This window comes from Camarhynchus parvulus, chromosome 1A (genome assembly GCF_901933205.1).
Source record: "Camarhynchus parvulus chromosome 1A, STF_HiC, whole genome shotgun sequence".
Taxonomy (NCBI): domain Eukaryota; kingdom Metazoa; phylum Chordata; class Aves; order Passeriformes; family Thraupidae; genus Camarhynchus; species Camarhynchus parvulus.
In genome coordinates, this window is record NC_044586.1 from 29,714,103 (window position 1) to 29,729,417 (window position 15,315).

Consider the following 15,315-nt stretch of genomic DNA (forward strand, 5'->3'; position numbering starts at 1 on the left):
ATCCCAAAACTGTAGTTTCTTGAGGTGAAGAGAAACAAAAAAAACCCAAAAAATATTTAACACTGAAAACCCACAAAAGACTGCAAGGATTTCAAGAAAGAGTAAGTTTATGAAGTGAATGCATCTAGAAAGTAATATTGGGACCTAAGTTACCCAATAATCTTTTTGGATGAGTACCTGGGGAATTGAAATTAGCCATTGCTTAATTTACTACCAAAATATGAAATGCATGCCTGTCCATTCTACTGAAACCGCTTTAGCACTCACAAATATAAAAAGACATGTGTAGCATGCAAACCCCTTTTACAGATGAAATTAAAGATAACATTGTTTGACTGGCAGAATATATTTATAAACCCTATTAATTCTTAATCTGTGAGCACATCTAGTGTCCTTAACCGGCACTCCATGCAGTGTGCCTATGGTGTCTTTGTGCCAGGGCCATTGATCTGCCATTCATTTCTGCAGAGAACATTGCAGAGCCAAACTTTCAACACGTTTATTTTATTTTCTTGTCCCCAAAATGTAATTTTCAGCTAAATAACACAAGTTGCTTACTATGTTTGCGGTAGCATTATCTTGCACGGAGTAAATAGAAACTCTGGGGTAAATTGCCTAGCTGGAATTCTTCCATGGAAGTTAAAAATGTCATTTAAAAGGGCAAAGTTGGGCTTTTGCTTTCTGCTTGCCAAATCTAGCTCTTTGCCAAATTTTCTCTAGGTGGAATAAGAAGAGAATATTTTCCCAATTTGTTTCAGGGAGACAGGCTTCTAAGGATGACCCCTAGTCAAGACAAATCAAGACCTTGAGTTGAAGGAAAAAGCTTTCTTGGGGAAAAAAACAGGTATCCACAGCAGGTGTTTGCATTAGATGCTGAGAGAGTGTCTCTGTGTCAACATCTCCTCTCATTCCAAGTGGTCTCACATGCACAAAGCATGGGAACAGTGTTGGAGTTGGTTTTGTGTCCTGTGTGCAATGTAGCCGTCAGAGTAGCACTATGCTTGACTGCTCTGCCAAGAGAACAACCCCAGGGCCAACCTGACAACCTTCATTTTGATGATGGCAGGTGTGCTGGAAGGGCAAAAGAGTGAGAACTTTGGGCTCATCTGGATGCCTCTCTGCCTTGTAGGAGTGGAGGCTGAGAGAGAAGATTTTCCTGGTCTTTATAAGGATTATTGATTCCTCTCTCATTCAAACGTTTCATCTGTTGAAAGAACTGGGAGGTGAGAAATCGTTGAGACCACAGCAGGGTGTGATTCTGGATGCTGAAGCATGTTGCTGCTGCCTCTTATGGTAAAGATTTTGTTTTGAATGCATTTGAATGATGTCGAGGTCTAGTGCCTGCAGCAGGATTTGGGCTTTTCCAGGCTGGACACACAGGGTGAAGCTTGTAGGGATTTTTGTCATTAAAGTGAGAGAGGCTCAGCAGCTTCCTGATGAGGGAATATAAATCTTCTGTTTGTAGAGTCAGAGGAGAGTAATAATATGGAGACAATGCTGAAGAAGGCAAGGAACCTAAATCCCAGAACATGTTTGCAAAAATGGATTTCAAACTATTACTGTCACATGTAGTTCTGAGATTCATATGGAACAAAACTCAGCTTTCCCATGTTAATGCATATATATGTGTAGAGAGAGAGTTTTAAGTAGTTTATTTGCTAAAAATATAGACAAACATTTAAATATTTCCTCCTAAATATGATGAAAAAACCCACTAAGTTTGATTAGGCAATCCTGCCTAAGCTCAGCAGTACTTAAGATTCTCTATGGATAAAATAAATCACAAAATAATCAAGGCTGAAGAGGACAACTGGAGTGCTCTAGTTCAAGATCTTATTCAAAGTAGGGTCAGTTCTGAGATCACAACAGGTTGCTGAGGCCTTCCTTAAGCTGGATCTTGAAACCTTCAGTGTGAGTGAGGAGCTTCCCTCATGCACTGTCCACCTGGAGAAATAGCTTCTCCCTGTACCTAGCCTGAAACTCTTCTGTTTCAATTTATGCATCTTCCCCTGCCTTGCAAGTCTGTGAAGGGCCCAGCTCCACCTTCTTGATTACCTGCTTATCGATATACAGGGGAGACATTCTTCTCCAGGTTAATCAAGCCCAAGTCCTTCAGCCTCCCCTCTGTATTTTTTTTTTCTAGTAAGTAAGTATTTCTGAGACTTCTGTGCCCTAATAAACATCATCAGAATTGACCAGTGTGCTCAGAAATCATTACAGGGAACCAATGAAGAAAACTTCAGATAAGAAGAATGGGACAAATCCTTTTAGAAATCTAGCTTGCAGATAAAAAAAGAGGGAATAAAAAGGATCTTCTCTGGCTAACATTGCAAGGCTATTCAAAAGAGATGAATCAGATCAGATCTGAGGCTTCTAAAAATTCTGGGCAGTGCTTAAGAAGCACCACGAAGAGAGAAATAAAGCAAAACAGCATGTCAAAACAGAGCTATGGGAATATAATCTGCTCGACCCTGAAGCAGTCATTTTGATAAAAGCCCAACTAAAAACGTTTTCATGGAAGCTAACTTTAGCATAGTGAGGATAATCACCTCTGCAGTCACCAGAGAGAAACAGGATCGCATAATGGTCCTGCATGCTTCAGTGCTCCTGCCCAGGCTATAGAGGCAGTCTGGTGACATGAGCCTGAGCAGGCTAAGTCAGCCTTCATGAATGCCCTACAAAAAGTCTGTTGCACAGTTATGATGTTAGGTAAGCTGCATCCGCTGACAGCAGATTTTCCTGGCAGCCCAGTGGGCTGAAAACCATTGGCAGCAGAAGATTTTGCTTTAGCAGAGCTCCTTCCTTCCACAAGTGCTGAGTTCGGGTGCCTGTGACTGCCCCATTTCCTTTCCCCGTCTCAAACATGTGTGAAGTGGATTGCGGGTAGGAGAAGCTGTGTTGCAGGTATCTCCTCCCACATGCAGCTATTTGGAGCAGACCGTGGAGAGAGCATAGGCACCATTTTGAGATGGGGAAGAAAGAAAATGAAAAGCAGATTGCCCAGACCTGTTATATCATACACCAAGCAAATGAGGCAGTGTCCAGGTATGATTTGAGAAATCCCTGGCTCCTTGTCAGATGTGCTCTTTTTTCATGGTACTGCAGCTTCATATACAAGCTCTGACAGTACAGGCAAAGCAACTTGATGTCAAATAAAAACTAAATGGACTCACAGCAGCACCAGCAGCAGGTCTTTCATCAGTGTCAGCGTACAAACAGTACTTTAATGAGTTCAGACATGCCTTGGCTTTTCTACAGCAGTATTGACTGAACTTCTCTTTTAATCAAATAAATGCAATATACAGAGAGAATTAGTTTCATGTAAAGCCTTGAACAAACACCAAAGAAATCCTCCTACCTTAGCCTGCACAATCATTCTGATAAACTGGCTGTTCCTTTCTTATTAAACAGATAAAGCTTTCAAACAGTTCACAGTCATTCTTCCTTTAGTGGCAAAGGATTTCATTTGCCACTGTTACTTCAATGATGATAATACAGCAGTTAGCCTTATTTACCAGCTTTGATATTCAGTTACTTTCTCCTGGCTGTCTTTGGAAGACCTGAGTGCACTTCCAGGAGGTAGGCAGGGGCATATAGGTAAGTAGATATATACAGTGAAAGAGATTAGTCAAAGGATTTCAGTTTTTTAGAGTGGAAAGGAATATTATCCATGACAAATGCAAATACACACGTATACATCTGAGTGTGGTTTGTGCATCACAGATTTGATTCAGTCACGCCTCCTGTTCTTGAAATAGTTTCTTTCCTGATGGGTCGCTTACAACTGTTTATATGCCTAAAATGCTCTTTTGCAAGTTGCTTGGGTTTTTTTAAGCGCAGCTTGGGGCATATTTGGATTTTTTTATGGCATTGAAACAACATCCTGCAGCTGAATCAGTCCATACCCGTGGAGGTCTTTGCCGGTTCACTCATACACTTGTACACTGTGCTCTTCCTGAGTCGCTTAGTTGTGTGACGTCAACTCCCTGGAGGCTAGCAATGTCATTATCATTACCAGACAAAGACAGTTAGGTAATTTTGTCTGATGGGAGTGCAGATATTGACCTGAACTAATGTATTCTTATTTCCCAGAGAGAGATGCTTATTGTAGCAATGTGACATAGTAGGGTTTGCTAATATTAATCTAAATGCTGTGTTCTTTTCTAGCAGAGAAAAGCTTTTACATTCATATTCAATTTCATCACTTGACATATCTCAAGTCTACTTGCTAGACTTGAGATTCTTTGGCTGTTTAAAGACAAGTACAAGGTCTTTGTACGTGCCTGTGAAATATTTTTGGCAACTTCTAATTTGCACATCTCTTGACCCTGCAGAGAAAATTGCCAAGCCTGTTCAAAAGGCTTGCTTTCTTCAGGACAGCCTAAGAAAAAATACCTTTAGGGGAAGGAGATTTGTAACAGTGATCACATCTGATGTATCTTGTGACAACACACTATTCATATCTTACTCTGTTTTTCATTGTTGGCTGCTGGCAATGCACTTGGAATAAAAAGTCTTTGCCTTAAAGAAATTGTTATTTGCACATTTTATTGCAATTGCCTTGAAAAGCAGATATATGCTGTGCATATAATAAGCATTACATAAACAGATTGTAGAAACAGGCACACTTTATAGTCCTTCTGGGGCGTTTTATGATTATTATAACAAATACAAATATATGCCAGGAGAACAACTCCTCCTTATGAATGTATGATGAAATTGCTGTCAGTAGAAAACTGGTTAATAAATACTAGAGTGTAACCATTTAGTGATGCGGTCAGGGATTTTGTGCAATATGCTAAAATATAAACTTTGGTACATAAATACAAATTACTACTTGCACATTGCAATGATTCTGATTTGTGTTGAAGTCCAAATCATATAACACTCCCTCCAGATGTTGAGAAAGCAAAACTAGACAGCCCTGAAAAGGCAATCAGCCTTCCCTGAGACAAGTAGCTTTGACAGTGCTATCATCCTCTACTAGCTATGGTGGAAAAATAACCACAGCAACTGCTCCAGAGAAGCAGGCATTGCTGTAACTGGAAAACACGAGTTTCCAAACACCAATAAACTTGTTATGATTCCATGACAGTCTTCAATACCAAAACATTTTAGTTGTAATGCCATATTCTCCATTTGCGGTGTGAAGCCTTGAAAAAGCCAAGGATTTAACAAAAAATTCAAACCATTTTATTTCTGTTTCAACCACTACCAATCTGTGTAAGTGCATAGCAGATATAATCTGGCAGTAAGATTACAGGCAGAAGATAATTAAAAATAAACTATCTGTAAATAGAATATTGCCTCAAGTCATCGAGCTCTATTTCTTTTATTGAAATGCTGTGTAATGAAAGGTACATGCAAAGTACATTTTCAAAAGAAGGGTTACTGGGTTTACTTTTCTTTGTCCAGAAAACTTCAGAAGTAAAGCTGTAAATCAATGGGTGACCTAATATTTACAAGGAACATGGTATATCCCCCAGAGGCTAGACCACAAATGTCTTTTCATCCCAAGCATAGCAATAAAAACCATGAAGCCACAGACAGTTCGTCTGAGCCTGCCTTTCTGCCCAAAAGTAAGCTTTATCCTAGCAAAAAGGGCTAAGGACCCTTGCTGAATTTTATCTGTTCCCAACGGTTTTGCTGCCTCAAATTTAGAGCCCAAATCTGAGGATTTTTCTTATCAAGTTGCTTCCTCCAACTTAACAAAAGGGATGTTTTACATGGCAAAGGGGACTGACACGTTTGTTCAACAGAAAAAGTAAAGCCTGCTGCAGCTGCTGACAGGTTGCAATAGGTTCACATCTCCAAATCAATGTACCCTCATATCACGCGGAGTGTTATGTTTAATAATCAAAGCTAGGATAGAAGCATCACTCTGGGTTTGGAACTTTTAAAAAAACTTCTATAGTCATGATGCTTACCTATTAACTGCATAGCACTTCCCTGAACAACTCTGTCTTTGAACACTACTGTAAATTTTAATACAACATTTCATGCTACTGTATTCCACAGTCTTTTGCCTTACTGTTTCCCAGCTGTAACAACACTGTACTTTTTGTAATCAACAATGATGCCAACAGCAATGAATCTTCAGTGTATTTTCACTATATTTATTGGCCTTGTACAGGCTTAACTTGATATTTGAAAGTAAGAAAGGTTTTACTTTTTGGTGGTTTGTTTTTGGTTGTTTTTTTTTTTTTGTAGTTAATACAGAAACCATAATTAACGATTGTGGAGCTGAGCTTCTGTAGCATCCTACAATTGATTCTCTATTAAACTGGCAAAATAAGAAAATGTCACCAGCATTTACAGATTTGGCAGCAAAATACTTGGCACCTCATCCCACTTGGGTTTCATTCGACAGAATTTGCTAAAATGTCTTTGTTTAGGGCAAAAGCTGGTAGAGTGATTTGGTTTAACTAAAACAAATTCACACTCTTTACCTTAGCCTTTAATATGGTTAAAGATAATTTTATTCCTCCTTTTCTTTTGCTCCAGGATGTCAGGAAACCCCACAAGATAACATTTTTACCTTTAAACATTTGTATCTAAAGAACAAAGTAGTATATATTGCAGTTAAATTTCCTGTCCTATTAACCAAGTGGGCAAAATTGTCATTGAGAAAAAGAAAACTCTTTCACTGCTGCGAAATTGATAGACTATTTTATTCCATTTTTTTCTCAGGTTAGAATAACAAAAGAAGGTGTTAGTATGCTTTTATTTCTCTGGATGTAGTATTTCAATAACTGTCAATATAAGATTTAAAAAATATATCCATACATGTATGTGTATATTCACTCAATAAACCCTGCTGACCAAATTTGACCAAAATTGCTGTTCACACAGAACTGGAGTCCCACAAAATATGGTGTGTGATTAAACCTCTAAAAACCATGCAATAAAAAGTGAAGCTAGTGTTAACTTACATTTTTGAAATCTGTGTATACTGATGCCTCCCTGAAGATGGAAATTGTCACCTAGATCTATAGTCTGGCAGTATGAAAGCTCTAACACTGCTCTGCTGGAGTGGCAGACCCTTCCTTGGGGAGTTGGTTCAGGCTATCTCCATCTGTTACCTCTCAGCATCTTTGGATCCGTGGAACCCAGCTGAAAACTGCATTTTGAGCAGAAGCAATAGGGTAGGGCTGGTAGAGAGGGAGTGGAGATATAGCTACATGGCCTTTTGCAGGCTGAATCTTCCTACACTCATGCTGACTGACTGGGTACCAGCTGTTTTCCAAAAGCCACACATCCATGGTTGCTGCTGCAGCTGCTGGAGTCAAGGGGACACACAGCTTTGAGTGACCCCAGTGCAGGGACAAGACATTCTTAAACACTTCAAGGCTTCAATGTGTACTTTCTGGAAGAATATAAAAAACACCTCTGGAACAGTAAGTCAGTGCCAATTCAGCTTTGGGGCACCTAATTTCCTCTTATTTACCAACATAGCATTTTTGAACCATACCTGTTATCTACATTGACTCCTTTTTGTTGCCTACTTGTGTCTGTCAGCCATTCCATTCTCTGGCTCTGAATTAGCCCACTTTTCCTCGCTGACCACCTATGTGCAGCTCCCAGTTGCTTTTCCTAAGCTCCTTTCCCTAGCTGTCCCCTTTGCTAATGAACAGGTATCACCAATGGGGCACTTTACAACAGAAAAAGAAGGAGGAGAGGAAGGAAGACCAAAACAGCGATTAAAATAAGTAAGTGGAAATCTTTATTGACAGTGAAAGAATTTAGGGGAGCAAGGATAGGGAACCACAAGAAAAAAACAGCGGTGTGTGATACAGGATTAGGACATGTCTGTGTTATCTTCTTGTTCAGCTACAGTTTCAGAGTCATATTGAAATTTTTGATCCTCTCAGGGCATCTTAATCATTCACTGTGTTACAAGAGTTTCCAGATGTTCAAATAAATAGTACAGTGGTAGAGCCCAACCAGGAGATTATTGTGGGTATTTAAGAGTGATGATTTAAGAGAAACACTCCCAGGTGTGATTCCCTTCCTTCTGTCCTGCATCTGCTTGTACAGCTTGAAAACACCCTCTTCACTGTTAACCACCAAACATTGTCTTGTGGTTCTTCCACAAAGCTTTTGATGGATGAACTAACTCAAACCTTTAAAGAATAATGAGAATCCTAAAAAAAAAACCCTAAAATCAGCGAGCCTGAAACTTTTTTAAACATGTGAACAAGAAATTTCATTCAAAATTCTTGGCCTGCCCCTTGCTTTTCATTATTATTTTACATTACAGAATTTGTTTGCTGTTCCCAGCTTCCAAAAGCAAACATTTCAATTAACATTCATGTTTTTATTTTTGGGTTATTTCCTTATCTCCCTAGTTGTTCTGCTTCCCTTATTTCTGTGCAAGGTGATTGCACATAGATTTATATAATTCATTTTTATTTTCTTCCTTTTCTCTTCTATTTTTTGTATTCTTCATTTTGCTGCTTCACTGCACTTTTCATCTTTCAGTCTTCTAGATTCTTTCCACTGCCATTTGTTTTTGGTTTTATTATTTGTCTTCATTGTTGTTACTTTTAAAATTTTTATTCCTCTTTATTGTGAGTCTTTATGTATGTGTTTGTTTTCTGCTTTCTTGCCTTTACTGTCTCTTCTTGTCATGTTTGCAACAGGAATTGTTTGTTCATAACATACTTCTATCAAAATATTGTACAAAGTTGCCAGCAGCATTTTGTCTGATCAAAGTGTCAAAAAATTAAAAGTAAGCACTCTAGACTGTATTAGGTGCTTAACTAAGATCCACAGCTCTTATACAAGAAGGCTGATTATTTAAAGCCAATGTTCCTTTTCCTGGTTCTAGTATCAACTGTGTGGGGAAGAGGGACGTGGAAAGGCTTGCTTCATTTCATTTTATATGTTTCAGGACAGTGGTTTAACTTTAGTTCACTTCTATTTGTTTCAAGAAGCTGATACAGGAGAGACATAGAGTTTTTCACGACTGTGAGAACCAGATGAATGAAGAGGGTTTAGCATGGTTGGGGAATCAGAAGCATTGATTCCAGAATTTTGGTTCTTAAGATACTGCTGTAGAGTTGCAGAGGAATCCAAAGAGGAGAGGTAATCCAAAGAGGAGGTAGCTTCACTGTTTGGAATAAACTTTTCCATTTGATGCTGAAATGATATATTGTGCTTGAGCTCAGCGTGCAAGTTGGATTGCTATTCTTCTAGGGTAGCAACTTATTCTTGTGTACAAGAACAGTCAATACTCACTCTGAGTAAATCAACCACAGTATTTATGACAGTAGCCCTTTGACCAGCTCTAATTTTCACACTTGAGGTTTTCAGTTGCTGAATCTGGTTATTATTGTGTTAGCTTTAGTACATTGTGATGCTGTCAACTGAAGTTATAAATGAGTTATAAAAGAGCTTCTGCTTCCTGGGAAACTTATCTTTTCAGTATTGGATCATAATTTACCAGAAAAAAGGCAGACAATTTCAAATTTTCTTGAAAGCATCATTTATCTTTTTCCTTTGCTTTATGATTAATCACAATATTTTGTCCTACATCTGATTTTTTTTTCTACAGTTGTATACTCTATAAACTGGTTTGAGTATAACACTGAGCCCATTATGAGGAGGAGACTGGATTAAGTTCCTTTCAACATGAATTTTTCTGTGATTCCTTGATTTTATGCATTTTTAAAATTCAAAAGCTATTTTAAAATGGAAAAAACACCAAAATATTACAGACCTGGAAAGAGAATATTTTTAAGTTATGAAATAGCTTTTCTGAAGCTTCAGTGAAATAAGCAAATTCATCTAATCAGTTTTGATTTCATTAAAATCATATTTTCCAATAGGAAGATATCATTAGGAGCAAACACATATACTATTAACCAGAGCATTCCAGTTTTATTGCAGCATAAGTAACCTGGGAAGCTGGAACCATTACTTCTTCCAATTAAAGGATTGTCAGTCTTGCTAAGTTTGTGCTGTCTTCACATTCATAGCTCTTAGCACTGTTGCCTGTCCCTGGCATATCTGCCAGGTAAAGGTACGTGTGCACAACAAATAATGCTCATGTATACATACTCAATTCAGAATTTATTCTGCATTTACCAAGTTCACTAGAAGCAAAATCAGCCACTTCCTTCAGCACTTCATAAACAATGTCAGCTGCATATTATGTATGCATAGTTTGATCTAAGTGCAGCTCCCATGGGATTTACCTCACTAGAACAGGATCTAGCTAAGAGGTAAGCAACATAATGAACCATAGTGCAAAAACCTCAATGAACCAGATTTGCAGAAATTTGTTGTTTTGCACATTAAAAGCCTGAACCAATATAATCAGCGATGAGGAAATTTGAAAAAAATAAAAGCTTATTCTAATCCAAAGATCATCCAAGTGTGCCAATAAATGATTTTGTAAATATCTCACTCTAATTTTCTTGTGAAATTGCTACATTTCTGCAAAAAGGAGATTTAGTATTTCTAAAGACTGTTCCCCTTATATCAAGATTAATTTACTTTCCTGTGTGAAAGTTCAGTTCAGTGTTGATCTTATTCAAAATGCCTAACACATATCCTGATAAATTAAAGTGATTGTGCATGAAAAAAATCTCTACTGCAAGGAAAAAGTACTAAAAATAAGAGAGAAAGAGAGATGCTGCTCAGCATTTGCAGGATCTCTAGGGTTATAATTTATCTGAGTGGCATAGAGGGTGACCTGAAGATTAGCAAATTCATGACACATTCAAAAGAAAGCTGAACATATTTCAGAGTATGGTCCTCATTGTTGATGAGGAGACCTCAGGTCAAAATGATCTATGAAGAATACTTGTTCCACTGACAACTCGAAAATGGAAAACCAAGAATGAAATTATATCATCTCTGAAGAGACTCCACTAAAGTGTCCCACATAATAATAAAAAAGGACAAACTACTATTGAAGATTAAGTGATAAACCCACATTGCCTTTCAATTTCTAGTGCATATAAGCTTTGCAATCGGTTTAATGGAAGGATATTCTGGAGGGCATGGAATTATGCCAGAATAGGGTCTCTCATATTATGTGAAATTTCCCTGCGCTATTTTTATCTTAATTGTATTTTACACCTAAATCACCAGCATTATGCTGCAGCGCCATGCTGATGTTTAAGTTGACAAACATAAACCAGACTGCCACAACACAAGTGAAACCTTGAAGCTCCATAGAGGACAAACTGAACCATCAGAGTGCTCTTAGTAAAGGCAGAAGTAAAGAAAAAGCTTTTATTTCTTTACTTAGGGTTCAGAGGGCAGAAGAACTCCAAAGTTAAACTTGTAGTTAATTCTTCAAAGAATCAGATAAGTGCCTCTCTAGGAACTGAAACTTCCAATCAAATTTGAAGGCAGTATTCTTCTGTCACTTTATTTCAAGGCATATCAACTTTGCTAGATGCCTCCTAATTAAGAGTTCTTCTAGGCTCCTGTGTCTTCAGCATATGCCCATTGTATGTAGGTTGGTGCCTAGCACACTCTCCTCACCTGCTGAAGACCCCACTCTGGCAGAGGTATCAATGCACTTGCAAAGTAAGGAAGGGAACCATTTCTTTACAGTTGAGGCGGCAGAAGTAGATGTTTTCTGTGGCAGAACAGGTGGGAAACATTGCACTAAATACTACTGAATCCTTAGCTTGAGGGAAGTCCAACCCACATATCCAAGAGAATAGCATGAATGAGCCTGATAGGATGGAGAACTGCAATGGACAACATGCTGCCTTTCCTGCACTGCATTGCAAGAAACTTGAGTGGCATCATTAAGGGAAAGAATATGCAGCAAGGAGTATTAGGGGTAATGGTTTTTGATAATCCTGGGCAGTAATCCTCAATTTCTCACCCTCTTATTAGCCAATGGGTTAAAAACTCTAAAGAAGTTTTCATAGCAAGAGCTGGGGCCAGAAATCTACTTTTCAATTTGTACACCTTATTTTAGCACCCAAAACTATTTGCTTATACACTCCTCTCTGGTTTATGGTATCTGATATTTATCCACACCCACTGTCTGAGTTTACCGTAACTCAAAGTATGGTCTTGCCTGACTGCCTTGCAGGCTGATGCTCAAGGTAATGTCTAGGGAAAAGGAAGTTGAAGCCAAAGATTTCTCTAATCTCAGGGGAAAAGAAAAAAACAAAAAAAAACCCTAACAAAAAAGAAAAAACAAATCTACATTATCTGTAGCTGAAGAACTGATCAAAACATCCTGAAGGCCTAAATCCGAGGCCTAAGTCATAAAAATTAACAGTATTTCAGATATTTGTCTTAAAATTTTGTTAGTCAACTAGAGTTGACTAACTCTAGGCATTGACAAGTTGCACGTTGCAAAGCAAAAAGAAAGGCTGGAATCTCCCATGAAGTCTGTAGAAACCTCAGATTCCTCAGCTGAAATTTAGGACTCTTTTATGGGAGTGATAGGTCTGACACCTGAAACTTAAGAGATATCACAACTGATTGTTACATGATTTGTCATCTAGTGGATATGTCTCTTTTAGGATTCTGCCCAAGCAGAAGACACCAATTAAAATTTGGTGCCTGCAACATTTAGGTGCTTTGCAAATCCCACTAGGTCCATCTATCAGCACCCAGGATGCCTTTGTAATTTTGACCATGGGTCTGTATCAGAGGACTAAAACTTTGCTAATGTCCAGGCCCAGTGAAATAGATTAAAAATCAGAATTACTCATAATAAGTCCCAGTTAAACTCATTAAAGAAGACACACGTGTTTACTGGCTTTATTTCGTTGAAAACACAAAGTATCTTTTTGTCCAGAAAACTGCATGAGACTCTCCATAGAAATAAACATAGCATCTGGAACATTGTCTTTTTGCTGTGCTTTTACACCACCCTAAAGCGAGCACTGGTGCGGAAAAGGAAGGATGCCCGGGACTTCCTTTACAGAAGTTTCTGATTGGCTGCTCTGCCTGCCCACCAGCAATTACCATAATTTAAAGAAGCCTTCAGGGGTTTAAGACTCTCCTATTTTCCCACTGAGCTCAACATCTTCCTGTGAGACCTAAGGCACCACAAGAAGGGCAAATGGCACAAAATTATTCCAGCAGCTGGCAGTATGTGCACAATGGGGTATTCTCTCAGGAACTGATAGCTACTTCATGCCATAAGGTGACATAAAGAGATGCATTCCCTAGTAGCTGTAAACACTTATATATGACTCTAAAGAGATCTGTTTGTGGATGTTTGTGTCAATAAAGGGAGATCCCTGAAAAGTCTACAGTGTGAACTTCAAGGCAATGTCTGCAGGACCAGATGAACAGATGAACATTTAAATTATGGCAACCAAGAATATGTAATGTCTCTTGCATTGCATGTAACTTGTAATGTCATCTTTTTATTGAAAATTTCTGCAACTGAAAACGGAGATTTATCCCAAATCAGTGAAAATACTGAGCTCCACATTTCTTACCTTGTATTATCCATTCTAGTTCTGAAACCCTGTGTGTTTCACTGGCTGGACTATAACAGAGCCTTGAGTTTAGGGTGTTCTGTTTGAGGGGAGTAAGGCAGAAAGTTGTGAGTTTTTTGCTTTAATGACAAGTTTACCTCTTAGCCTTCTGCACTATCCTCTGCTGGTTTGCTGTTTCAGTAATTTATCTCCTTTGTCATCTTGCACATTCACCAGTGCAGGATTGATGTCATAAATTTAAGGGCACTAGTTCACTTGCTCAGCTGGAGCACAGATTTTACAGGAAGAGTAAAGCTAGTATAGATATCTAAGAGCTGAATAATAAAATGTCCCTTCATCTGTGTATTTAATTAGCTGCTTTCCTCATGATTACAAAGATCAGTACCAGGAAGAGAGGAGCTTTTAGGTCTCAGCAGGTTAACTCCACACCAGAGGATTAGACAGGACCCAAACTGTGATGCTTAGTGTTCTCAATTCCAGGACAGAACTGGCATTCAGTACTCATCTATTCTGCTCTGCAGTGAGGTGAGACATTTGTGGAACTGAAAGCTCTGAGTAATTCAAAAACACACAAACAGAAACAAAACAAACAAAAAACATGGAATAATTTTGGATGCATTTTCACAGATTGCTGTGTTAAAAAAGGCAAATATGAATATGTAATAAATGATAAATTCTTTCCTCCTCCTTGTTATCACTGGCAACTATATTGCTTTGTCATACAACTGCTGCAAAGGCTAATCCTCCACACTTGGAAAATCTTCTTATTCCAACTGACATGGCCCTGCTGAAGCCAGGGCTTATGTCCCTAAAAATAGGAGCAGGATTACTTAGGTTGCAGTTCACTGAAGTAGTTTAAATGTTTTCAGATGTGGAGCAAGGAGAGAAAAAATTGTTATTCTAAACTATCAGGGCTCAAAATTTTAATCAACTTTAATTAAAGGCTTCATACAGTCCCTGTACAAAGGCTTCCAGCATGAATGAATTACTATCCCACCATGAAAAGGAACCACCAGTAGGCACTTATTTAAACTCCTTACCTCAAAATTTTCATATCTGCCTCAGAACCTCCTGGCTTTAGTTTATTGATTTCAACCTTACAGCGCTGAGTACGGGCTTTAAGAATGATTTAGGCACTTGCACCCACAATTGCAATTCCAGCAATCCCTACTTACCTATGGCCTAACCCTGGGCCTTTTGGGGAGAAAAATCAGGTCAGGGTGATGTTAAGGGCAGCCAAAGTCAAAGACTCACCTTTCTTCTGTGCAGGCAGTCAGGAAAATGAGTCTTAGCTCTATGCTAGGGAAAAAATGAAAAAGAACAAACTAGAGGCAGAAGTGAGTCGAAAAGTTCAATACAATGTATCTGAACATGAAAACAGAGCAAAGAATCCAAGCATTTGGAAATGTTCAAGAAGTGAAAATATGTTACTGGGTGTATTCTACTTCGAGAAGTGAAGGGGGAAGAGATTAAAATTTGTATGGGACTAAACCATCGCTAGGCTTTAGGCCAGGTCTCTGCTGCTCATGCCTAAGCCCTGCTTAGATTCAGAAACTGGTCCTTCCTCTACATAGCATTCTTCTTCTACTTAATATTCACTGCTTAATGTGAGGTCTATTCTGGGAGGCTTGGCTGGAGTGTTTCTTAAACAATCTAACAGGAAACAATTCCTTCCAAGTAGTAGTAGGAACCACTCTTTCTTGCACAGGACACAGGAGAACAATGCCCCCCTTTTTTTTAATAGCTTCACTCTAGGAGGTTTTCACCCAGGCAGAAGAACCTGTAGTTCAATTCAATCTTCAGATCCAGGAAAGAGGGATCTGAGAATAATGTCTCAACTATGGGAGCACAGCCTGGTGCAAAGGGCAAGTTATAGTCTTTG